At 46.2% G+C, this 24,615-nt stretch overlaps 1 pseudogene; it reads right to left on the bottom strand.

Annotated features, from left to right (window-relative positions):
- The window catches only part of LOC132225607 (histone-lysine N-methyltransferase PRDM7-like), a 63,824-nt pseudogene that overhangs the window by 23,610 nt on the left and 15,599 nt on the right, over positions 1-24,615 (bottom strand).

The raw sequence follows: 24,615 nt of genomic DNA, 5'->3' as shown, positions 1-24,615 counted from the left end.
GCCAGGAGAAGCCAAGGGGTGGGTGGGGTCCTATTCATGTTCCTGGTGAGTGTGTCTCAATCCCTCTCCTTGGCGGGAACCTCACTGGGCTGAAGCCAGATTCCGCCTTCCCGGGTTCAGGTCTGTGGCTGAGGGTTCTTTGAGACCCTCCTGGAACTCTGCTTTCAGTGATGAGGGGGATGAGGCACGTAGGCTTCAGGTTTGTCTGGACACAAACTTTATTAAAACGAGGCCAAAAACACCATGAGGGACATTCGTGTTGACATCCCCATAGCACTTACGGAACGGTTCGTCTATTGCCTCTCCTTTTGAAAGCAGAGGATTTGTTTGACCAGTTACTTCTGTACTAATTACACACTTGGGGAGGGAAAGGGGCCAGCAGCCTTCCTCAAAAGCACCCTCAGAGCTGGGGTATGAGGTATGCGGTGCTTACACTTGCCCTGTGGCTGCTGAGGTGCAATTTAGGGCTCATGATGCATCCTCCCTGCAAAGACAGGGCTTCTCCCCTGAGTGTGTCGTCTGGTGTCTCATGAGATTGGACTTCTGTGTAAAGCCTCGACCACACTCTCTGCAAACATAGGGCTTCTCCCCTAAGTGTGTTCTCTGGTGTTTGATGAGACTTGACTTATCTATAAAGCCTCACCCACACTCCCTGCACACATAGGGCTTCTCTCCTGAGTGTTTCTCTGGTGTGTGATGAGAGATGACTTCTGTGTAAAGCCTCGCCCACACTCCCTGCACACATAGGGCTTTTCCCCTGAGTGTGTTCTCTGGTGTTTGATGAGACTTGACTTATCTGTAAAGCCTCGCCCACACTCCCTGCACACATAGGGCTTCTCCCCTGAGTGTGTCCTCTTGTGTTTGATGAGAGATGACTTCTGTGTAAAGCCTCGCCCACACTCCCTGCACACATAGGGTTTCTCCCCTGAGTGTGTTCTCTGGTGTTTGATGAGACTTGACTTATCTGTAACGCCTCGCCCACACTCCCTGCACAAATAGGGATTCTCCCCTGAGTGAGTCCTCTGGTGTCTGATGAGAGATGACTTCTGTGTAAAGCCTCGCCCACACTCCCTGCACACATATGGCTTCTCCCCTGAGTGTGTCCTCTGGTGTCTGATGAGTTGTGACTTATCTGTAAAGCCTTTCCCACACTCCCTGCAAATATATGGCTTCTCCCCTGAGTGTGTTCTCTGGTGTGTGTCGATATGTGACTTATCATTGAAGCCTTGCCCACACCCTCCATGATTGATTGTTACAATTTTTGACATTCTTACTCCCACAGATAATTTGCCTGTGTTCTTTGGATTTACGTCCTGGCCTGTGCTGGGCTCTTCCTCCATTATTCTCTCACGCTCACTGGAGCTCCCTGTTTGTCTGTTGGGAGGTTTGAAAGAGTCCCTTGAAGGTCTCCTGTGCCTGATCCTTTTAAGCAAAGGTTTGGACGTTCCTTTGACGTCTTGACCTTCAGCTTTGTCATTCCACCCATGTGGACCAGGATGTTGCTGCTGCTGTTGATTCTGATGCTCTGGGCCGGGTTCCCCTGACTGGAAGTGTTTTCCTGCAGGTGCTGCTGGCAGAATCTCAGAGGGGTGATTGCGTTTCACATGTTGGCTGAGGAATGTCTGACTGGAGAAGGCCACAGAGCAGGAGGGACATGTGTGGATCTCTGGCTTTGGTTCTGCTGAAGGAGAAAGTTTTGGTCAGGGCATGTGTGGGCAAGGCTGCCTGTGCCTTACGCTCTGTCTCCTGGTAAGACCTGTCTCCGGAATCATTCTAACTGTGTTGACAGTGCAAGATCTGCCTCCCACAGAGTGTTCCTTCACAGTCTACTTTCCTTTTTCTTTGTCTGCACTGCTCTTCTGCAGAAATCCAGAGACCCCATATCAAAAGTCTTTTCTACAGCCCTGGTCAGTGTGGATCAGTGGATAGAGCTTCAGCCTGTGGACAGAAAGGTCGTGGGTTTGATTCCCATCAAGGGCATGTGCCTTGGTTGCAGGCTTCTACCCGGCCCGGGACCTGGTCAGGGATTGTGCAGGAGGCAACAAATCGATGTGTTCCTCTCACATTGATATTTCTCTCTGTCTTTCCCTCTCTCTTTCACTCTCTATAAAAATCATTGGAAAAATATCCTTGGTAAGGATTGAAAAGAAAAAAGGTCTTACAGATCAAGGACCATCAGAAGCCATTTGACTCCTTATATGGGTTTGACTATCGTGACATTTCCATATACATGTATCTTCTAAGTCATGTTAAAGAGAAAAACCACAGGCCTGGCCAGGTACCTCAGTGGTTGAGCATCAACCCATGAACCAGGTCGTCACCAGTTTGATTCCTGGTCAGGGCACATGCCCAGGTTTTGTGCTCTATCCCAGCAGGAGGCAGCTGATCCATGTTGATATTTCTATCTCTCTCTTCATTTCCCTTCCTCTCTCTCTCAAATCAATAAAAATATTTAAAAATAGAGGAACAATAGGCCCCAACTAGCAATTGCTTCTCTCAGTTTTCCACAAATCATAAAATGGAAATATGTCTTTCCTCACACAGTATTCCTACTTGATTTCTTTCAGTGTTAGCCTATTTCAAATACACTACAAAGTCCTGTTTCAAAATATCTCCCCAACCATGCCCTAGCCAGTTCGGTTCAGTAGATAGAGCATCACCTTGGGGACTGCAGGCTCCTGGGTTCGATTCTAGTCAAGGGCACGTCCCTTGGTTGCAAGCTCAATCCCCAGCCCTGGTTGGGGTGCCCGTGGGAGACATGCTATTGATGTTTCTCTCTCTGTCTCTCCCCCTTCTACTCTCTCTCAAAAAATAATCAGTGGAAAAATATCCTTGGGTGAGGATTAACAACAACAACAAAAATATTTCCCCAACCTGCTTCTTACACTCCTGACTCCCGTACCTCTCCAGCCAGTCCGCCTTCCTCTCTCACTTGGAGTTGAAATAATCTCGGAGGGGATTCCCCACTGAAGTTTATTTTCCAAAAAATTTAACAAAGCATAGTTTTAGAACATGCCACTCTGCAGCTGAAAACTGCTCAATTGTCCCGTCTCACCCAAGAAAGTCCCCAGTATCTCAGCTTGGATCATAGGCACTGTATTTCCAGGCTGCTAGGCATCTGTCCAACCTCTGTTCTTACCCTCCGTACCGAGACTGAGACGGGAGTAGCCCTCAGCCAGCTCAACACCCCACCTGTTTCCTTCCCTGCACCAGCCACTCCCTCTGCCTGGTACCTTGTGACACAACTGTTGTAACTGTTGTCTCCTGAGAAAGCCTTCCCTTGACCTTTGCAATCCCACACACCCACCTTCCCCTCACACTAATCCCTAGGCACTTGTCCTGGGCCCGTTTTCTCTAAAGCGCTAACCACTGTGTAAAATTAAGCACATGCACATATGTCTGCCAGGGCTTCCCTCCTTCACCAGCCACCTGCTCAGGAGCAGTGATTCTGTTATTCATGTTCATCTGTATTTCGAGCTCCCAGAACCCTGCGTGGCACCGCGTAGGAATTCACATGGCAAGTCACAAAATAATGAATGAATGCATGTTAACACACACATTTGATTTAGAAATACGCAGTAAATGAAGAAGAAACAGCTAAAGTGTTAGAAAACAAAAACAACAAACCACAAACAACCACCTTGATGAGAGAGCTGGTTAAGTGCCTGAAACCTTTTTTTTTTTTATTTGTTTTGCCTCTAATCCTTTCAGCACTATATGATGCTGTGTATTTTGTGCATGAAATATTTTTCAAAATGGAACAAATATAGGCCCTGGCCAGTGTGGCTCAGTTCGTTGAGCATTGTCCCGTTCACCCAGAGGTAGCCAGTTTGATTCCTGGTCAGGGCACATGTCTGGGTGGTGGACTTGATCCCCAGTAGGGATAATGCAGGAGGCAGCAGATTGATATTTCTCTCCCTCTCCCTTCATCTCTGTCTCTAAAACCAATAAAAGCATATTTTTAAAAATTAGAACAAAAATAAAAATATTAAAATTGTTCCTAAGAATCAAAAACCTATGTGATGAGCCATCCATTTCTGAAGCATCTGATTTGAAGCTTTGCTGACTCTAGAGTGGAGTTTACTCTACTTGAGAGTTGGAGCATGAAAACTTCTAAGAATTCTTTCTTTCCATGTTGAAGAAGAGTGGTGCCCACCTCTCCCGGCCACAAGCTCTGTCTTCCACTTGCTGCCCCACTTGATGCCCAGCTTTTGGCCATACTCTTCTCCATACCAGACCAGCAGCTCACAGCCCGTCCTCACGACCCGGCAGGTTCGGTAGAAAATCTGCCTGTGATATTGAAAGGCCACCAGGTTCTGTTCTTGGTCATCCCGGGCGCAGTTCACATACCTGGCGTTGAGGCAGATGAAAGGAAAGAAAAGCACAGGCGATGAGTTTCCACTACCTGTCATATTCGTGTCCAGCTCCTCACTGAAGCTTAAGGCCCTCAGCACTGATGGCACCCACACCCATGCTCCTGGGGAAACTTCTGTTCAATGTCCAAGCCTCTGTCACAATGTCATGTGAATTCCTGTCTCTAAGTCCTGCTCACAGTGCTCATCCTGCCTAATGCCATTTCCAAAGCCTCATTGCAGACTTCCCCATCAAACCTGGTGACCTCTAGCTTCTCTAAGCTGTAAGTCAGGTTCTGTGTTACACCACAGAACTCGGGGCTTGATCTAGGACTCACATCATTCAACACTCAGTCCAAGTCTACCTTCTCTTCAGAGGCCTTTGTCGAGTCTCCCCACACTTTATTGAAGGCATCATTCAGTTGCCTCCCCCAGGTTCCCACAGAAACGTGGAGGTCTCTCTGTCTTAGAAAAATAACACAGAACAATAGTAGTTTATTCATAATCTGTCTCCCCTGACACAAGAGAGCCCCTCAGGAAAGGGCCATGAGCACTATTACTCTGCAGGCTCCAACACCCAGTTGTAGTTAGAACTGAGTCTGGGATGATGTGCTGCCCTCACAGGTTTAGACTATCCTTAGTTCAAGGCTATCTGGGCACTGGGCACTTCTTGAAAAATAGGAAAATTAGAGTTAAATGTTTATGAAATAAAATGTTTCATGTCCGTCTGCAGTAAGTCCTCCCTAGGGTCATGGATTGTGTAATCTGTGTAAGTAATGGATTCCTTCCTCTAAACTGGAACATAGTAGGTGTTTAACTAATGTCCATTAGATAAATCACAGAGTAATACAGGGTCCTCAAGGTTTTCCCAGTCAGTGCCCAAACCAGAGACTTCTATTTTGAGGACATATGCTATACTTTTACCTCCTTTTTTCCTAAATGTCTCTAGATGTTAAAGATCACTGTATGGAGAAAAAAGGGGAACAGAGAACTGAGGGAGACCATTAGGGAGGCATGATGGGAAGGACAGACATGTGGGTTGTGAGGCATGAGTATCCTCTCTGGCACCCAGAAGCCTAGTGACCTTACCTCATCCAGTTGGCCTGAGATGTATCCTTTCCATCCACATACTCATAGCAGTTTCTCCCTTTGGTGATCTGCATTTCAGGAAAAGAAGTTAAAGGCCGTGTGTGTGTGTGTGTGTGTGTGTGTGTGTGTGTGTGTGTGTGTGTGGTTGTGTGTATATAATAGAAGAATTACTTTATTCTACTGTCATCAAATCTCTTTCAGCCTGCATGGTGATTCAACTGCCAATGGTGATCACAGGATATTTTTCTTACTCATCATCTACACGTCGGAATTGATTTGTCCACTAAGCAGGAGCCCCCAAGGGAGGAGTCTGTACCACTTTGCTCCCATTTACCCTCTGATCCTTAGAGAGGAGCTCCATGTTCATGCAAAGTCCGCCCAGTACACAGAGCTAACTAACCATATGGTCCCCATCCATGTCCTAGCATGTAGAAGGTGGGGGCCCCCCAAGCCACAGGAGGGACGGGGAAGCCAGAGGACAGGGAAGAGGTAAAGTTCTCACCAGCCAGGAGTAGCCGCTGTTGGCTGTGGCTTCATCTTCTGTGATCTGACCCTCATAAGGGCCAAAGTGCAGGCCCTCGGGCAGATCACATTCCTCATTCCACACTCCAAGCCCAGCCTCAGGGATGCCTGATGGTCCGATTCTCAACCCAGGGGGCAGAGTGAGGGCTGAGCGGTTGGCATGCCCCTTGTCCGCGGCACTGTCTTTTACAAACGTAGGAGGCCCATGCACAGCACAGCTGTCAATGAAGAAGTTCTGACACTTCTCACAATCTGGAGGCAAGAGCAACAGGGAAGAGGGAGGGTGCAGTGCATGTTCCTGGACATGAAGAGCTTCCGAAAGAGCTCACATCAGTGAGCCTCAATCCTGTACTCCCGGTCACGAGAGGAAGGGAATGATTTGGGCACCCAAAGACCAAGTGAAATTCTTGCATCAAGACATAACATGCTCCTTGGTGAGGGTGAGCTTACATAGGTAGTCATCGTCCTGGGGCTTGCTGACCTCTTGGTAGACACAACACTTCCTCTCTCGTAGGCTATACATCTTCACTTTGATCTCCTTTCTCCTGAGGTCTACATGGGAGAAGGGCAGGTGACTGAGGGGATGAGGCCTGGAACATTAGTCCCTATCTTATCAGAAAACACACAATGTGCTACCATCAAATGATCGCCTGTTCTATTATAGTATGTGGTATTTTCCTCCATTAACTAAAAGACTAGCACTCCACACTGACTATTGTTGGCTGATTCAATTTTAGTTTCTAGATGATCCCATTCTGAGGTTCAACCTCCCAAGCTTTGGTCATTCATAAAGTATGTATTGAGGGAACATTATGTGTTAGGCACTGAGTAAAGACCTGGGCACACAACACCAAGAGAATATGGTTGCTATTATCACAGATGGATTTATTGGACAACTTGCATGTGTTGATTGTTTAAGATTTAATTTAATGCTATCAAACTATATGTGACCCATGTTTCCTTATGTTCACTTTACACATTAGCATTCAGGAGCTCAGAGAGTTGGTAAGATTAGCTCAAAGCTTCAGTGCTAACTCCAGTTTCAAATCCAGGCCTATGCAAAGTCCACCCCACATACCTAGGCTACACTGATTAGCCTTTCTAGAAGAATTAGTGGAACTGAAATCTCCAAATTATGTAACTTACCCAATTTCAATCTAGGGTGCTGTCCAGAGGGACTTGCTTCTCCAGGAGGGGGCACTGGTTTCTGAGTCTGCTCTGAGCCACTTGTGGTCAACAAATTTGCTGTTCCTGTCAATTCCTTCAAAGTAGACTCATTACTTAATGACGTCCTGGACTTTGCCTTCAATGTGGAAGTCCCATATTAAAAGGTAACATGCATTTATTTAATTATGTAGGGTTTATGATATATTTTCACATACATGACTTCAATGAACACTTCAACAACTCTGAAATACCTGGGAAGTATGAATATTAGAGGAAAAAGAAATGGCCAATGTGGGTTGTGAATTGAAGACTAGAACCCATGCCTTAAGGGTCTTTTTTTTTTTTTATAGAACAGTGAGAGTGAAAGATACTGGGAAGAAAATAAGTCATAGTTGGGCCCTAACCAGTGTAGCTCAGTTGATAGAGTTTCAGCCTGCAGATTGAAGGGTCCTTAGTTCGATTCCGATCAAGGGCCAGTGACTTGGTTGCAGGATCCTCCTCCCTGGCCCATGCCCTGGTGTGGACTTATGCAGGAGGCAACCAATCAATGTGTCTCTCACATTGATATTTCTCTCTGTCTCTCCCTCTCTCTTCTATTCTCCCTAAAAATCAATGAGAAAATATCCTTGGGTGAGGATTAAGAATAAAAAAGAAAGAAAGAAAAATATTTGGCAGAGCCCTGGCTGGTGTAGCTCAGTTGGTTGAACTGAAGGGTTGCTGGTTCCATTCTCGGTCATGGTACATGTCCTGGTTACGGGTTAGATCCCAGGTGGGGGTCTGTGTAGGAGGCAACCGATCCATGTTTTTCTCTCTCACTGATGCTTCTCTCCCTCTCCCTTCCTCTTTCTCTCTAAAATCAATAAAAACATATATTTTTCAAAAGAAATGGCTGGCAGAAACCTATCGTGAAAATAAGGAAAATTATGCTAAAACTAGAGACCGAGTGCACGAATTCATGCACCAGCGGGGTCCCTCATCCTGGCCTGTGGGATCAGGCCAAAACTGGCTCTCCGACATTCCCCGAGAGGTCCTGGATTGCGAGAGGGCACAGGCTAGGCTGAGGGACCCCACTGGGGCACGATCGGGGCTGGGGAGGGACGCGGGAGGTTGGCCAGCTGGGGAGGAACCGCAGGAGGACTCCAGGGTGTGTCCGGCCATCTCGCTCAGTCCTGATCAGCTGGACCCCAGCAGCAAGCTAACCTATAGGTCAGAGCGTCTTCCTCCTGGTGATCAGTGCACGTCATAGCAACTGGTCTACCGGTTGACTGTCTGCCCCTTGGTGGTCAGTGCACATCATAGCGAGCAGTTAGTGGCATTAGCATGTCATCATCATATTATGCTTTGATTGGTTGAACGGGCGACTTAGCATATTATATAGGATGTGCAAATTACTATATCATGGAAAGAATATTTGTAATTAGAGTAGTTGGTTCCCACCAATTCTGTTTGAATAAGTTTGTGCTACTAGCTAGTTCTATTCATTCTTCCTGACCTATAACATGCTAATTCTTAATGTTATAATGAACATGACATATTACGGTGTTCACCAAAGTGTTCTGTGAGCTCTTTGATACAGTGTGAATGTCAAATTACAGTCCTGCTATCAATGTACCTCTCAGTCGTCTCTGTATTTGAAATCACATGTAAATTATCTTCATTATTTTTTGACCCTATTCTAGTTTAATTTGTAAATTTTAAAGCACTCTTTCAGCCAACATTCAGGGGCCCTCAGGGACCCTGAGCTTGGCCTGGGACTTCTGGAAGAGAAAATCTGGTGTGAACCAAAGAGCTCACAATGCAGATGTAGGCAGGCGGAGCAAATGATTCAAACAAGATGACACTGGCCTAATTAGAGCTCAGAGAAAGAAGCCATGCTTCTTACTGGAATGAGCATTCAAAACCAGTTCCAGATGGATGAGCTTCTATTGAATAGTGTGTCATCTCTATGAAGTTCTTAAGTCACTTTATTTATTGTTTCTCAATTGCCAAACCTGAAGCTCCCCAGAGTTGAGAGATGCTTTCTTTTATTTGACCAGGAGGCTCTGATGCTGGGGTTCCTATGTCCTTCTTCATGGGGGACCATTCACTGTGCAAACTGCCTATATGTCAGTAAGCTTCCGCGAGTCAGAAGTCTTAGTGCATCTCTCACACAGCATAGTGTTTGGAATCATCAGTCAGTGAAAGATGTAATCATGTATGGATAAGACAGTGGAAACTGCATGAAACTATGGAAATTTTAATGAGCTTGTATGTGGTTTAGAGATGTAGCTATGGATTAGAGTGCATGCCCACCAATACTGTGATCTCAGACATATAATCAAACACTTGTATATGTCTGAAACCTCAGTTTCCTCATCAGAAATGGTGGTAGTTATAGTACCTACCTCATAGGGTTGTGGTAAGGTTTAAGTGAGTTTATTCACGTAGAATTCTTAGAGTCTGAAGCATTGTGAAGATAAAACCCGTGGCAGCTACTATTGTAGCTGATGTTATTAACAACTGAGATGATATTGGGCATTTTTTTGAAGAGGTCAGGAAAGAAAGGTGGCAGTTTCTAGGCTGCACTCTGATTTTTTCTCCTCTTCCCTGCATTTGCATCCAGGAGGAAGATTTTCTTTTCAACAGGATTTGGGAAATACTCACCTTCTGATGTTTATTCTGTTCCACTCTGAAGGCCAACCAAGAAGGATTAGCTAAAAGATGGTGAGAAATCAATAATACATATAATTTCAGAGAGGAAGGGAGAGGGCGAGGGAGAGAGACAGAAACATCAATGATGATAGAGAATCATGGATTAGCTGTCTCCTGAACACCCCACAGCAGGGATCGAGAGCACAACCTGGGCATGTCCCCTGACTGGGAATCGAACTGCGACTTCGTGGTTCATAGGTCGATGCTCAATCTCTGAGCCACGCCTGCCGGGTCAGAAATCATTTTTGGTTGGTAATTATTTAAAAATCTGGGGATTCTTATTTTTTCAGAATTCTGAATCAGAGAGTGATCTAAGGACAGACCAAGGATGATTGGAAAATGTTTTTTGATGTTTCATTAGGCTTATGCTTTTATTAGGAGCATCAGCTAATTATCTTAAAATGTTTAAAAATAGACAAAACCCCATCTGTACTTCACCCTCTGTTCAATATATATATATATATATATATATATATATATATATATATATATAAATTTGCCTAGCCCTGGCTGGGCGGCTCAGTTGGTAGGAGTATTGTCTTGTACACCACAAGGTTTCAGGTTTGATCTGTATTGGGGTGTACACGGAAGGCAACGGATAAATGTTCCTCTCTCACATTGATGTTTCTGTCTCCCTTTCTGTATCTCTCCTTTCCTCTCTCTAAATTCAATGAATATCCTTGGGTGAGGATTTAAAAAATAAAATTGCCCTAAACAGCCAAAAATAAAAAAAATTGGCCTTTCATGACACAAATGTAATGACAGTCACATAACTGCAAAGAATCTCTACTCTGCAACCTGGCCCTTTCTCCTCTCTGCCTTCTGTCTTCACACTGGCCTTGTCCAGTCCAATGGCACCAGGACCACCTTGCCTCCTTTCTTTCTTATCCTTCCTCCTTTGCACATGTGGACTGTGCCACCTTTCCTAATCACTAGATTCTGATCAGCATCACATGGTCTTAGGAACAAAGACTCAGGTCTAGTCACCACAGAAACAGAGTTTCGGGCAAGTTAGAGATAACGTCGTGACTTCAGCTATATTCCAACCTCAGACCCATGGATCTACAGACCCTACCAACCAGACTTTCATGAAACCTGGCAGATGATGCCATGGCTGACATGGAACCTGATACAACAGTGAACTACTTCCTACCCTGGCCCACAACCCAACCCTCTAACTACCATGAGTAATAATTTTCCCATATGTCCCCATGCAGGTCTTAGAGCACTGCTCACCCGTCAGACCTTCCTCCTTCTATGTGATGACAACTCTTCTGAATTAGTTATTTTTTACTCACTTTCATATTTTTGTATACTTGTTTGTTAATGTTCTATATCTATATAATTATATTATTATTCTTTATTTTATTTTATTTTATTTTTTGTTAATCTGTTTCTTACCAGTTTGTAATACTCGGTGACTTAGGTTATTACATTTGTTCCTCTTTTCCCCCCCCATAACTCCCCTCTTCCCAGTTCCCACCCCACCCTCCGCCCTCACTCCCCACCCACTGTCCTCATCCATAGGTGCACGGTTTTTGTCCAGTTTCTTCCCGCATCTCCCACGCCCCTTTCCCCCAAGAATAGTCAGTCCATTCCCTTTCTATGTCCCTGATTCTATTGTGATCACCAGATTATTTGTTCACTTGATTCTTAGATTCACTTGTTGATAGATGCATGTTTGTTGTTCATAATTTGTATCTTTAACTTTTTTCTTCTTCTTCCTCTTCTTAAAGGATACCTTTCCGCATTTCATATAATACTGGTTTGGTGGTGATGAACTCGTTTAGCTTTTCCTTATCAGTGAAGCTCTTTATCTGACCTTCAGTTCTGAATGATAGCTTTGCTGGATAAAGTAATCTTGGTTGTAGGTTCTTGGTATTCATCACTTTGAATATTTCTTGCCATTCCCTTCTGGTCTGCAAAGTTTCTGTTGAGTAATGAGCTGACAGCCGTATGGGTATTCCCTTGTAGGTAACTGAGTTTCTTTCTCTTGCTGCTTTTAGGATTTTCCCTTTGTCTTTTGCTCTTGGCATTTTAATTATGATGTGTCTTGGTGTGGTTCTCTTTGGATTCCTTTAGTTTGGGTTCTCTGCGCTATCTGGACCTGTAAGTCTATTTCTTTCTCCAGGTGGGGGAAGTTTTCTGTCATTATTTCTTCAAATAGGTTTTCAATATCTTGCTCTCTCTCATCTTCTGGCACCCCTATAATTCTGATGTTGGTACGCTTGAAGCTGTCCCAGAGGCTTCTTACACTACCTTCATATTTTCAGATTCTTTTTCATTTTGCTTTTCCAGTTGTGTGTTTTTTGCTTCTTCGCATTTCGAATCTTTGACTTGATTCTTGCGCTCCTCTGGTCTGCTGTAGGGAGTCTGTACAATATTCTTCATTTCAGTCAGTGTATGCTTAATTTCTAGTTGGTTCTTTATCACAATATCGAGAATCTCATTAGATTTCTTGAGAATCTCACTACATTTATCGGCGGTCTCACCAGTCTTTTCGAGGGCCTTACTCAGTTTATCAGCAGCTTCTAGACAGTTCTTGAGAGACCTTAAAAGTGTGGTTTTGAGCTCTATATCTTCCATTTCTGACATTTGCATCCTGTTTCTTTGTCTCCGCATTTTTTTATCTTTTCTTGGTGCATCCCCTAGTGGTCTTTGTGCGCAGTCTTGGTGTATTTAAGCCTTGATTGTTGTAGGTCAGCAATACCAGGGGTGATTTGACCTCCAGGCTAACTGGCTATGAGAGTCAGCTGTGTCTGCAGTGGGAGAGCTTCTGTGCTGGATCTCTAGGGCGGTGCTAATCTAGCGTTTGCCTGAGGCTATGCGGCAAATGGCTCTGCGCAGGGCTTGGGCGGGGTGGGTCCCCGGGGATCTACAGGGCGGGCCGGAGTGAGCAGTTATGGCTGCTCTCAGTTCGGTCACTAGGGGCTCTGCCTCACAGAGTCCCAGCAACCGCTGCAAACCTCGGAGAGAAAGCTGCCTTCGAGTTCCGAAGGAAGCCAGACAGTCCCGCTTCTCCCGTTTGAATCTGGGTCCCTAGAGACTCGCCCAGATCTTGTGCTCAGAGTCTGAAACTCCCTCCCGATTGAAAACAACAACCACGCCCTCCGCCTTCAGCCCGATCCGCACGCACTCCGAACCTGAGTATTTCACTTCAGCACTGTGCCTCCTCTGAGTCTGGCTATGATATTCTCTTTCCTCCTAGTTGTAGAATTTCCACTCAGCCAGCCTTCCTGTGGTTCTGGATGATGTCCGTTCTGTATTTTAGGTGTAACCTTGAATTGATTGTTCCAGGCAGCAATCTCCTGCATTGACCTATGCCACCATCTTGGTTTCCAGCCTTTATTTTATTTTTTTCCATCACCATTTATCGCCCTCTAGTATTATTTTTTAATCCTCACGTGAGAATATATGTTTATTGATTTTAGAGAGAGAGGAAGAGAAAGAAAGAGAGGGAAACATAGTTTCTGTGGGGGGAAAAACTTACCAATTGTTAACCCTCCTTCCTTTGGGGGAAAGGGTCATACCATGTAGGAACCCATTTTATATTGAGGAGTGCAACTTTTGTTTTAGGAACCCGCTTCCTGTTGGGGAAATGCACTTTCCTGTGTGCTGATCTATTTTCTGGGAAGGTCTCACACCAACTGTGTGGGAAATGCACTTTCCAATTTGTGGATCTATTATCCTTTTAGGGCATTGAACCATCCTGTGGGGGAATCATAACTTCCTGTTGGGCAAGGCCTCTTCCTGTGGGGGCAACAAACTTTCTTTGAGGAACCATTCTACCTGTGGGGGATATGCACTATCCTGTATGCGGACCTATTATGCTGTGAATGAATACTTCCTTCATGTGGGAAACAAAACTTCCTCTGGGGGATAAATTCTTCCTCTGGAGGAAATGTCCCTTCCTATGTGGACACTTCACTCTTTGTGGGACCTGCACGTTCCTTTGTGCAGAAGTATCTTCCATTGATGGAAACGGAACTTCCTTCTTGAAAAAAAACTACAGGAAGGTGAACAATCCTACCTTTGGGGAAAATGTCCCTTCCGGTTTAGGAACCTATTTTCCTACTTGGGAGTGTCCCTTTTGTTTTTGAACCCTTCTTCCTGTGGGGGAAATGCACTTTCCTGTGTGCTGATATCTCTTCCTGTGAGGAAGTCACGCCTTCCAGTGGGGGAAATGGACTTCCCTGTTTGTGAACATATCTTCCTGTGAGGGAATCTCAACTTCCTGTGGTGGAATCGAAACTTCCTGTGAGGAAACCTTTTAACAGTGGGCAAATCCACTATCCAGTAGGCGGATCAATTATGTGTGAATTAATCGCTAATCCATGTGGGGAAACAATACTTCTTCTATGGGAACAATTCTTCGTCTGGAGGAAATATCCCTTCCGGTGTGGACACTTCATTCTTTGGGTGACATGCACGTTCCTCTGTGCAGAGCTGCCTTCCCTTTCATGAAAAGGCAACTTCCTTTGTGGAAACAAAACTTCTTTACTGTCGACCCTTCTTCCTGTGATGGAAATGTCATTTCTCATGTAGGAACCAAAATTCTTCTGGGGTGTGTCCCTTTTGTTTTGGGAACCCTGCTTCCTGTGGGGGAATTGCACTTTCCTGTGTACACATCTCTCTTTCTGTCAAGTTGTCGCACCTGACTGTGTGGGTAATGCACTTTCCTGTTTGTGGACCTATCTTCCTGTGAGGGCATCACAACTTCCTGTGGGGGAATCTTAATTTCCTGTTGGGCAACGGCTCTTCCTGTGGAGGAAACAAACTTGCTGTGAGGGAACCCTCTAACAGTACGGGAAATGTACTATCCTGTATGCTGACCTATTATGCTGTGAATGAATAGTTCCTTCATGTGGGGAAACAACACTTCCTCGTGGGGAAAAATTCTTCCTCTGGAGGAAATGTCCCTTCCTGTATGGACACTTCATTCTTTGTCGGACACTCACGTTCCTGTGTTAAGAACTTTCTTCCATTGAAGGAAACACAAGTTTCTGTGGGGGAAAAAAACTTTCCAAGGGTTAACCCTCCTTCCTGCGGGGGAAATGTCCGTCCCGTGTAGGAACACATTTCATATTGGAGAGTATAACTTTTGTTTTAGGAACCCCTCTTCCTGTTGGGGAAATGCACTTTCTTGTGTGCAGACCTATTAGACTGTGAATGAATAGTTCCTTCATGTAGGGAAACAACAATTCCTCTGGAGGAAAAAATTCTTCATCAGGGGGAAATGTCCCTTCCTGTGTGGACACTTCATTCTTTGTCGGACAATCACGATCCTGTGTGAAGAACTATCTTCCATTGATGGAAACACAACTTTCTGTGTGGAAACAAAATTTGCCAATGATGTAACCTTCTTCCTGTGGGGAAATGTCCATTCCGATGTAGGAACCCATTTTATATTGGGGAGTGTCACTTTTGTTTTAGGAACCCCTCTTCCTTTGTGGAAATGCAATTTCCTGTGAGCTGATCTATTTTCTGTGAGGGTCTCACACCAACTGTGTGGGAAAAGCACTTTCCAGTTTGTGGATCTATTATCCTGTGAGGGCATTGACCCTTCCTGTGGGGGAATCATAACTTCCTGTTAGGCAACGCCTCTTCCTATGGAGGAAACAACCTTGCTGTGAGGAAACCCTCTAACTGTACGAGAAATGTACTATCCTGTATGCTGACCTATTATGCTGTGAATGAATAGTTCCTTCATGTGGGGAAACAACACTTCCTCTTGGGAAAAAATTCTTCCTCTGGAGGAAATGTCCCTTCCTGTATGGACACTTGATTCTTTGTTGGACACTCATGTTCCTATGTTAAGAACTATCTTCCCTTGATGGAAACGCAAGTTTCTGTGGGGTAAAAAATCTTGCCAAGGTTTAACCCTCCTTCCTGTGGGGGAAATATCCATCCATTGTAGGAACCCATTTTATACTGGGAGTGTCAGTTCTGTTTTAGGAACCCCTCTTCCCTTGTGGAAATGCACTTTCCTGTGTGCTGATCTATTTTTTGTGAGGGTCTCACACCAACTGTGTGGGAAATGCACTTTCCAGTTTGTGGATCTATTATCCTGTGAGGGCATTGAACCTTCCAGTGGGGGAATCATAACTTCCTGTTGGGCAAGGCCTCTTCCTGTGGGGGCAACAAACTTCCTGTGAGGAAATCTTCTACCTGTGGGGGAAATGCACTATCCTGTACGCGGACCTATTATGCTGTGAATGAATAGTTCCTTCTTGTGGGGAAACAATACTTCCTCTGGGGGACAAATTCTTCCTCTTTAGGAATTGTCCCTCCCTATGTAGATACTTCATTGTTTGTGGGACATCCACGTTCCTGTGTGCAAAACTTTCTTCCATTGATGGAAACGCATCTTCATTCTTGAAAGAAAACTACAGGAAGGTGAACACTCCTACCTGTGGGGAAAATGTCCCTTCCAGTTTAGGAACCTATTTTCCTACTTGGGAGTGTCCCTTTTGTTTTAGGAACCCTTCTTCTTGTGGGGGAAATGCACTTTCCTGTGTGCTGATATCTCTTCCTGTGGGGGAAATGTAATTTCCTGTTTGTGGACATATCTTCCTGTGAGGGCATAGCAACTTCCTGTGGTGGAAGGTAACTTCCTGTGGGGCAACGCCTCTTCCTGTGGGGGAACAACTTGCTGTGAGGAAACCCTCTAACTGTATGGGAAATGTACTATCCTGTATGCTGACCTATTTTGCTGTGAATGAATAGTTCCTTCATGTGGGGAAACAACACTTCCTCATGGGGAAATATTCTTTCTCTGGGTGAAATGTCCCTTCCTGTATGGACACTTCATTCTTTTTCGGACCCTCACATTCCTGTGTTAAGAACTATCTTCCATTGATGGAAACGCAAGTTTCTGTGGGGGAAAAACTTGCCAAGAGTTAACACTCCTTCCTGTTGGGGAAATGTCCGTCCCGTGTTGGAACCCATTTTATGTTGGGGAGTGTCACTTTTGTTTTAGGAACCCCTCTTCCTGTTGGGGAAATGCACTGTCCTTTGTGCAGACCTATTAGGCTCTGAATGAATAGTTCCTTCATGTGGGGAAACAACAATTCCTCTAGGGGAACAATTCTTCATCTGGGGGAAATGTCCCTTCCAGTGTGGACACTTCATTCTTTGGGTGACATGCACGTTCCTCTGTGCAGAACTGCCTTCCCTTTGATGAAAAGGCAACTTCCTGTGTAGAAACAAAACTTCTTTATTGTGGACCCTCCTTCCTGTGATGAAAATGTTTTTTCTCATTTAGGAACCAAAATTCTTTTGGGTGTGTGTCCCTTTTATTTAGGGAACCCTGCTTCCTGTGGGGGAATTGCACTTTCCTGTCTACAGATCTCTCTTCCTGTGAGGTTGTCGCACCTGCCTGTGTGGGAAATGCACTTTCCTGTTTGTGAACATATCTTCCTGTGAGGGCATCGCAACTTCCTGTGGGGGAATCGTAACTTCCTGTTGGGCAACGCCTCTTCCTATGGAGGAAACAATCTTGCTGTGAGGAAACCCTCTAACTGTACGGGAAATGTACTATCCTGTACGCTGACCTATTATGCTGTGAATGAATAGTTCCTTCATGTAGGGAAACAACAATTCCTTTGGAGGAAAAATTCTTCATCAGGGGGAAATGTCCCTTCCTGTGTGGATACTTCATTCTTTGTCGGACTCTCACGATCTTGTGTGAAGAACTATCTTCCATTGATGGAAACACAACTTTCTGTGTGGAAACAAAATTTGCCAAGGATGTAACCTCCTTCCTGTGCCGGAAATGTCCATTCCGATGTTGGGACCCATTTTATATTGGGGAGTGTCACTTTTGTTTTAGGAACCCCTCTTCCTTTGTGGAAATGCACTTTCCTGTGTGCTGATCTATTTTCTGTGAGGGTCTTAAACCAACTGTGTGGGAAATGCACTTTCCTGTTTGTGGACCTTTCTTCCTGTGAGAGAATCGCACCTTCCTGAGGGGAATCATAACTTATTGTTGGAGAATGCATCTAACTATAGGGGAAACAAACTTCTTTTGAGGAAACCTTCTTCCTGTGGGGGAAATTCACTTACATCTATGTGGAACTATTATGCTGCTAATGAATTGCTCATTCATGTGGGGAAACAACATTTCCCCAGGGGGGAACTATTCTTTCTCTGGAAGAAATGTCCCTTCAGAGTGGACACTGCATTCTTTGTGGGACATGCATGTTCCTTTGTGAAGAACTATCTTCCATTGATGCAAACGAACATCCTGTGTGGAAACAAAACATCCCAAGGAAGAACCCTCCTTCCGGTGGGAGAAATGTCCGTTCCGGTGTAGGAACAAATTTTATATTCAGGAGTGTCACCTTTGTTTTAGGAACCACTCTTCCTTTTGGGGAAATGCATTTTCCTGTGTGCTCATCTCTATTCAGTGAAGGTGTCCCACCTACCTGTGTGGGTAATGCACTTTCCTGTTTGTGGACCTTTCTTCCTGTGAGAAAATCTCACCTTCCTTAAGGGAATCATAACTTGTTGTTGGAGAATGGCTCTACCTATAGGGGATACAAACTTCTTTTGAGGAAACCTTCTTCCTGTGGAGAAAATGCACTTACCTTTATGTGGAACTATTTTGCTGCTAATGAATTGCTCATTCATGTGGGGAAACAACACTTCCTCAGGGAGGAACAATTCTTCCTCAGGAGGAAATGTCCCTTCCTATGTGGACACTTCATTCTTTGGGTGACATGCACGTTCCTCTGTGCAGAACTACCTTCCCTTTGTTGAAAAGCCAACTTCCTGTGTGGAAACAAAACTTCTTTATTGTGGACCCTCCTTCCGGTGATGGAAATGTCATTTCTCATGTACGAACCAAAATTCTGTTGGGGTGTGTCCCTTTTGTTTTGGGAACCCTGCTTCCTGTGGGGAATTGCACTTTCCTGTGTACAGATCTCTCTTCCTGTGAGGTTGTCGCACCTGCCTGTGTGGGAAATGCACTTTTCTCTTTGTGGACCTATCTTTCTGTGACTGCATCGCAACTTCCAGTGGGGGAATCGTAACTTCCTGCTGGGCAACGCCTCTTCCTGTGGAGGAAAAAAACTTGCTGTGAGGAAACCCTCTAACTGTACAGGAAGGGAAATGAACTATCCTGTATGCTGACCTATTATGCTGTGAATGAATAGTACCTTCCTCTGGGGAAACAACATTTCCTCGTGGGGAAATATTCTTCCTCTGGGGGATAAATTATTCCTCTGGAGGAAATGTCCCTTCGTATGTGGACACATCATTCTTTGTGGGAATTGCACGTTCCTGTGTGCAGAACTATCTTCCATTGATGGAAATGCAACTTCCTTCTTGAAAAAAACTACAGGAAGGTGAACATTCCTACCTGTGGGGAAAATGTCCCTTCCGGTTTAGGAACCTATTTTCCTACTTGGGAGTGTCCCTTTTGTTTTAGGAACCTTTCTTCCTGTGGGGGAAATGCACTTTCTTGTGTGCTGATATCTCTTCTTCTGAGGGCATCACGCGTTCCTGTGGGGGAAATAGGCTTTCCTGTTTGTGTACCCATTTCCTGTGAGGGAATCTCAACTTCCTGTGGTGGAATCGAAACTTCCTGTTCGAGAACACCTCTTCCCGTGGGGGAAACATACTTCCTAGGAGGAAACCTTCTAACAGTGGGCAAATGCAATATCCGGTATGGGGATATATTATGTGTGAATTAATCGCTCTTCCATGTGGGGAAACAATACTTCTTCTGGGGGAACAATTCTTCCTTTGGAGGAAATATCCCTTCCTGTGTGGACACTTCATTCTTTGGGTGACATGCACGTTCCTCTGTGCAGAACTACCCTCCCTTTGATGAAAAGGCAACTTCCTGTGTGGAAACAATACTTCTTTATTGTGGACCCTCTTTCCTGTGATGGAAATGTCTTTTCTCATTTAGGAACCGAAATTCTTTTGGGGGTGTGCCCCTTTTATTTAGGGAACCCTGCTTCCTGTGGGGGAATTGCACTTTCCTGTGTACAGATCTCTCTTCCTCTGAGGGTGTCACACCTGCCTGTGTGGGAAATGCACTTTCCTGTTTGTGGACCTATCTTCCTGTGAGGGCATCGCAACTTCCTGTGGGAGAATAGTTACTTCCTGTTGGGCAATGCCTCTTCCTGTGTGGAAACAACCTTGCTGTGGGGAAACCCTCTAACTGTATGGGAAATGTACTATCCTGTATGCTGACCTATTATGCTGTGAATGAATAGTACCTTCCTGTGGGGAAACAACACTTCCTCGTGGGGAAATATTCTTCCTCTGGAGGAAATGTCCCTTCCTGTATGGACACTTCATTCTTTCTCGGATACTCACGTTCCTGTGTTAAGAACTATCGTCAATTGGTGGAAACGCAAGTTTCTGTGGGGGGAAAACTTGCCAAGGGTTAACCCTCCTTCCTGTGGGGGAAATATCCGTCCCATGTAGGAACCCATTTTATATTGGGCAGTGTCAGTTTTGTTTTAGGAACCCTTCTTAACTTGTGAAAATGCACTTTCCTGTGTGCTGATCTATTTTTTGTGAGGGTCTCACATCAGCTGTGTGGGAAATGCACTTTCCAGTTTGAGGATCTATTATCCTTTGAGGGCATTGAACCATCCTGTGGGGGAATCATAACTTCCTGTTGGGCAAGGCCTCTTCCTGTGTGGGCAACAAACTTTTTGTGAGGAAACCTTCTACCTCTGGGTGAAATGCACTATCCTGTATGCTGACCTATGATACTGTGAATGAATAGTTCCTTCATGTGGGGAAACAATACTTCCTCTGGGAGATACATTCTCCTCTGGAGGAAATCTCCCTTCCTATGTGGACACTTCATTCTTTGTGGGACATGCACGTTCCTGTGTGCAGAGCTATCTTCCATTGATGGAAACGCAACTTCCTTCTTGAAAAAAAGCTGCAGGAAGGTGAACACTCCTACCTGTGGGGAAAATGTCCCTTCTGGTTTAGGAACCTATTTTCCAACTTGGGAGTGTCCCTTTTGTTTTAGGAACCCTTCTTCCTGCGGGGGTGATGCACTTTCCTGTATGCTGATATCTCTTCCTGTGAGGGCCTCAGGCCTTCCTCTTGGGGAAATGGACTTTCCGGTTTGTGGACCCATCTTCCTGTGAGGGAATCTCAACTTCCTATGGTGGAATCTAAACTTCCTATTCGAGAAAGCCTCTTCCTGTGAGGGAAACAAACTTCCTGTGAGGAAACCTTCTAACAGTGGGCAAATGCACTATACTGTATGGGGATCTATTATGTGTAAATTCATAGCTCCTCCACTTGGGGAAACAATACTTCTTCTGGGGGAACAATTCTTCCTCTGGAGAAATATCCCTTCCTGTGTGGACACATTCTTTGGGTGACATGCATGTTCCTCTGTGCAGAACTACCTTCCCTTTGATGAAAAGGCAATTTCCTGTGTGGAAACAAAACTTCTTTATTGTGGACCCTCCTTCCTGTGATGGAAATGTCATTTCTCATTTAGAAACCAAAATTCTTTTGGGGGTGTGTCCCTTTTATTTAGGGAACCCTGCCTCCTGTGGGGGAATTGCAATTTCCTGTGTACAGATCTCTCTTCCTCTTGCAGGCCCCACACTGGGGATCAAGCCCACAACCCGAGCACGTGCCCTGACCAGGAATTGAACCCTGACCTCCTGGTTCATAGGTCGATGCTCAAGCACTGAGCCACCCCTGACGGGCAGGAGAGGGAAAGTCATGGTCCCAGGTCGTGGGTTTGGGTACCCGCTTCTGGAGCTCTCCTCCAGAAACAGGTGCTGTGCTAGGTCCCTCGGGCTGAGGGGTGACGGGCCCTCACTGCGTGTGCCTGCTCCCTGCATGGACGTCCGCTCTGTTGTAAGAAAAGCGGGGCCTCTGGTTGCTGGGTCCCAACGCCTCCTCAGGGTGATGCTTACCTGTTCCCTGGAGCCTAGCTGGACTCCCACCCATGGGCCCATGAGGGTTGGTCCTCCTGGCCTCAGTGGACATTACCTGTGAACCAGTGGCCAGGAATGACCGACACTGCCTGCCTGCTCTGCTCACGCGGGTCCATGGCCCATCAGTCTCCCCATAAGAAACGTGCAGTTAAGGATTTCAGACGGGTCAGGGGAGGGTGAGACCCGCAGACGCAGGTACAAGGCCAGGCACCAGGAGCTGCTGCGAGGTGGGCGTCGCACACACTGTGAAGTGAGGTGCACCCAGCAGCTCTCAGCAGGGTGGTGAGGGCCTTTGTCCTGGTCACTCTCAGTGCCACCTGCCCAGGCTTAGTGGGAGGGGGTGGCCGGGGGAGGAGCATGCCTGATCCCACGCCTCCTGCTCAGGCAGCCGAGTCCACGCAGAACAGTGGAGCTGCTTGAGCTCTAAACTGGCTCCTGGGCCCCACTCCCTCTGCCTCCCTTGTCCACCTCAAGGCCTGGCAGATGCTGTTCACCGAGAGATGCGTGTTTTAACCACCCTGAGCCAGAGGCACCGGTGCTGACCCCACTCTGAATGACACTCCAGAGCCTGGGTCACCCTCCTGCTTTATAGCTTGGAAAGAGGCACAGAGACTTTGGGGTTCTTGCCTTAGGACACACAGTTGTGAGGGCAGAGCTGAGACTCAAACCCTTGTGGACAGACCTGGCGCCCACATGCTAAGCCCCAGGCGAGATGGCAATGCTACAGATGCAGCAAGAAGAGGGCGACCAGTGCCCAGACTGAGGCAGCACATGTGTTTGAACAGGCACACGGGCACACATAAACACACACACACACACACACACACACACACACACGCACGCACACACATTTACACACACATGCACACACACACCTGCACACACCCTCTCTGGCTTTCACCTCTGAGGCTACAGAGGTCTAAGGAATCGGGGGAGGAGCCAGGAGAAGCCAAGGGGTTGGTGTGGTCCTATTCATGTTCCTGGTGAGTGTGTCTCAATTCCTCTCCCTGGCGGGAACCTCACTGGACTGACGCCAGATTCCGCCTTCCCGGGTTCAGATCTGTGGCTGAGGGTTCTTTGAGACCCTCCTAGAACTCTGCTTTCAGTGATGAGGGGGATCAGGCACGTAGGCTTCAGGTTTGTCTGGACACAAACTTTATTAAAACGAGGCCAAAAACACCATGAGGGACATTGGTGTTGACATCCCCATAGCACTTAAGGAACTGTTTGTCTATTGCCTCTCCTTTTGAAAGCGGAGGATTTCTTTGACCAGTTACTTCTGTACTAAATACACTCTTGGGGAGGGAAAAGGGCCAGCAGGCTTCCTTTAAAGCCTCCTCAGAGCTGGGGTATGAGGTATGTGGTGCCTACACTTGCCCTGTGGCTGCTGAGGTGCAATTTAGGGCTCATGATGCATCCTCCCTGCAAACACCAGGCTTCTTCCCTGAGTTTTTCGTCTGGTGTCTGATGAGATTGGACTTCTGTGTAAAGCCTCGCCCACACTCCGTGCAGACATAGGGCTTCTCCCCTGAGTGTGTTCTCTGGTGTTTGATGAGAACTGACTTATCTCTAAAGCCTCTCCCACACTCCCTGCACACATAGGGCTTCTCCCCTGAGTGTGGCCTCTGGTGTTTGATGAAAACTGACTTATCTCTGAAGCCTCTCCCACACTCCCTGCACACATAGGGCTTCTCCCCTGAGTGTGTCCTCTGGTGTGTGATGAGAGATGACTTCCGTGTAAAGCCTCTCCCACACTCCCTACACACATAGGGCTTCTCCCCTGAGTGTGTTCTCTGGTGTTTGATGAGACCTGACTTATCTCTAAATCCTCTCCCACACTCCCTGCACACATATGGCTTCTCCCCTGAGTGTGTCCTCTGGTGTTTGATGAGACTTGACTTATCTGTAAAGCCTCGCCCACACTCCCTACACACATAGGGCTTCTCCCCTGAGTGTGTCCTCTGGTGTGTGATTAGAGTTGACTTATCTCTAAAGCCTCTCCCACACTCCCTGCACACATATGGCTTCTCCCCTGAGTGTGTCCTCTGGTGTGTGTCGATATGTGACTTATCATTGAAGCCTTGCCCACACCCTCCATGCTTGATTGTTACAATTTTTGACATTCTTACTCCCACAGATAATTTGCCTGTGTTCTTTGGATTCACGTCCTGGCCTGTGCTGGGCTCTTCCTCCATTATTCTCTCACGCTCACTGGAGCTCCCTGTTTGTCTGTTGGGAGGCTTGAAAGAGTCCCTTGAAGTTCCCCTGTGCCTGATCCTTTTAAGCAAAGGTTTGGAAGTTCCTTTGACCTCTTGACCTTCAGCTTTGTCATTCCAGCCATGTGGACCAGGTTGTTGCTTCTGCCGTTGATTCTGACGCTCTGGGCCGGGTTCCTCTGACTGGAGGTGTTTTCCTGCAGGTGCTGCTGGCAGAATCTCAGAGGGGTGATTGCGTTTCACATGTTGGCTGAGGAATGTCTGACTGGAGAAGGCCACAGAGCAGGAGGGACATGGGTGGATCTCTGGCTTTGGTTCTGCTGAAGGAGAAAGTTTTGGTCAGGGCATGTGTGGGCAAGGCTGCCTGTGCCTTACGCTCTGTCTCCTGGTAAGACCTGTCTCCGGAATCATTCTAACTGGGTTGACAGTGCAAGTTCTGCCTCCCACAAAGTGTTCCTTCACAGTCTACTTTTCTTTTTCTTTGTCTGCACTACTCTTCTTCAGAAATCCAGAGACCCCATATCAAAGTCTTTTCTACAGCCCTGGACAGTGTGGATCAGTGGATAGGGCCTCAGCCTATGGACAGAAAGGTCGTGGGTTTGATTCCCATCAAGGGCATGTGCCTTGGTTGCAGGTTTCTCCCCG

Source organism: Myotis daubentonii, chromosome Y (assembly GCF_963259705.1).
Source record: "Myotis daubentonii chromosome Y, mMyoDau2.1, whole genome shotgun sequence".
In the NCBI taxonomy this organism is placed as follows: domain Eukaryota; kingdom Metazoa; phylum Chordata; class Mammalia; order Chiroptera; family Vespertilionidae; genus Myotis; species Myotis daubentonii.
The sequence above is the reverse complement of the archived record's forward strand: the minus strand, read 5'-3'. Positions and strand labels throughout refer to the sequence as shown.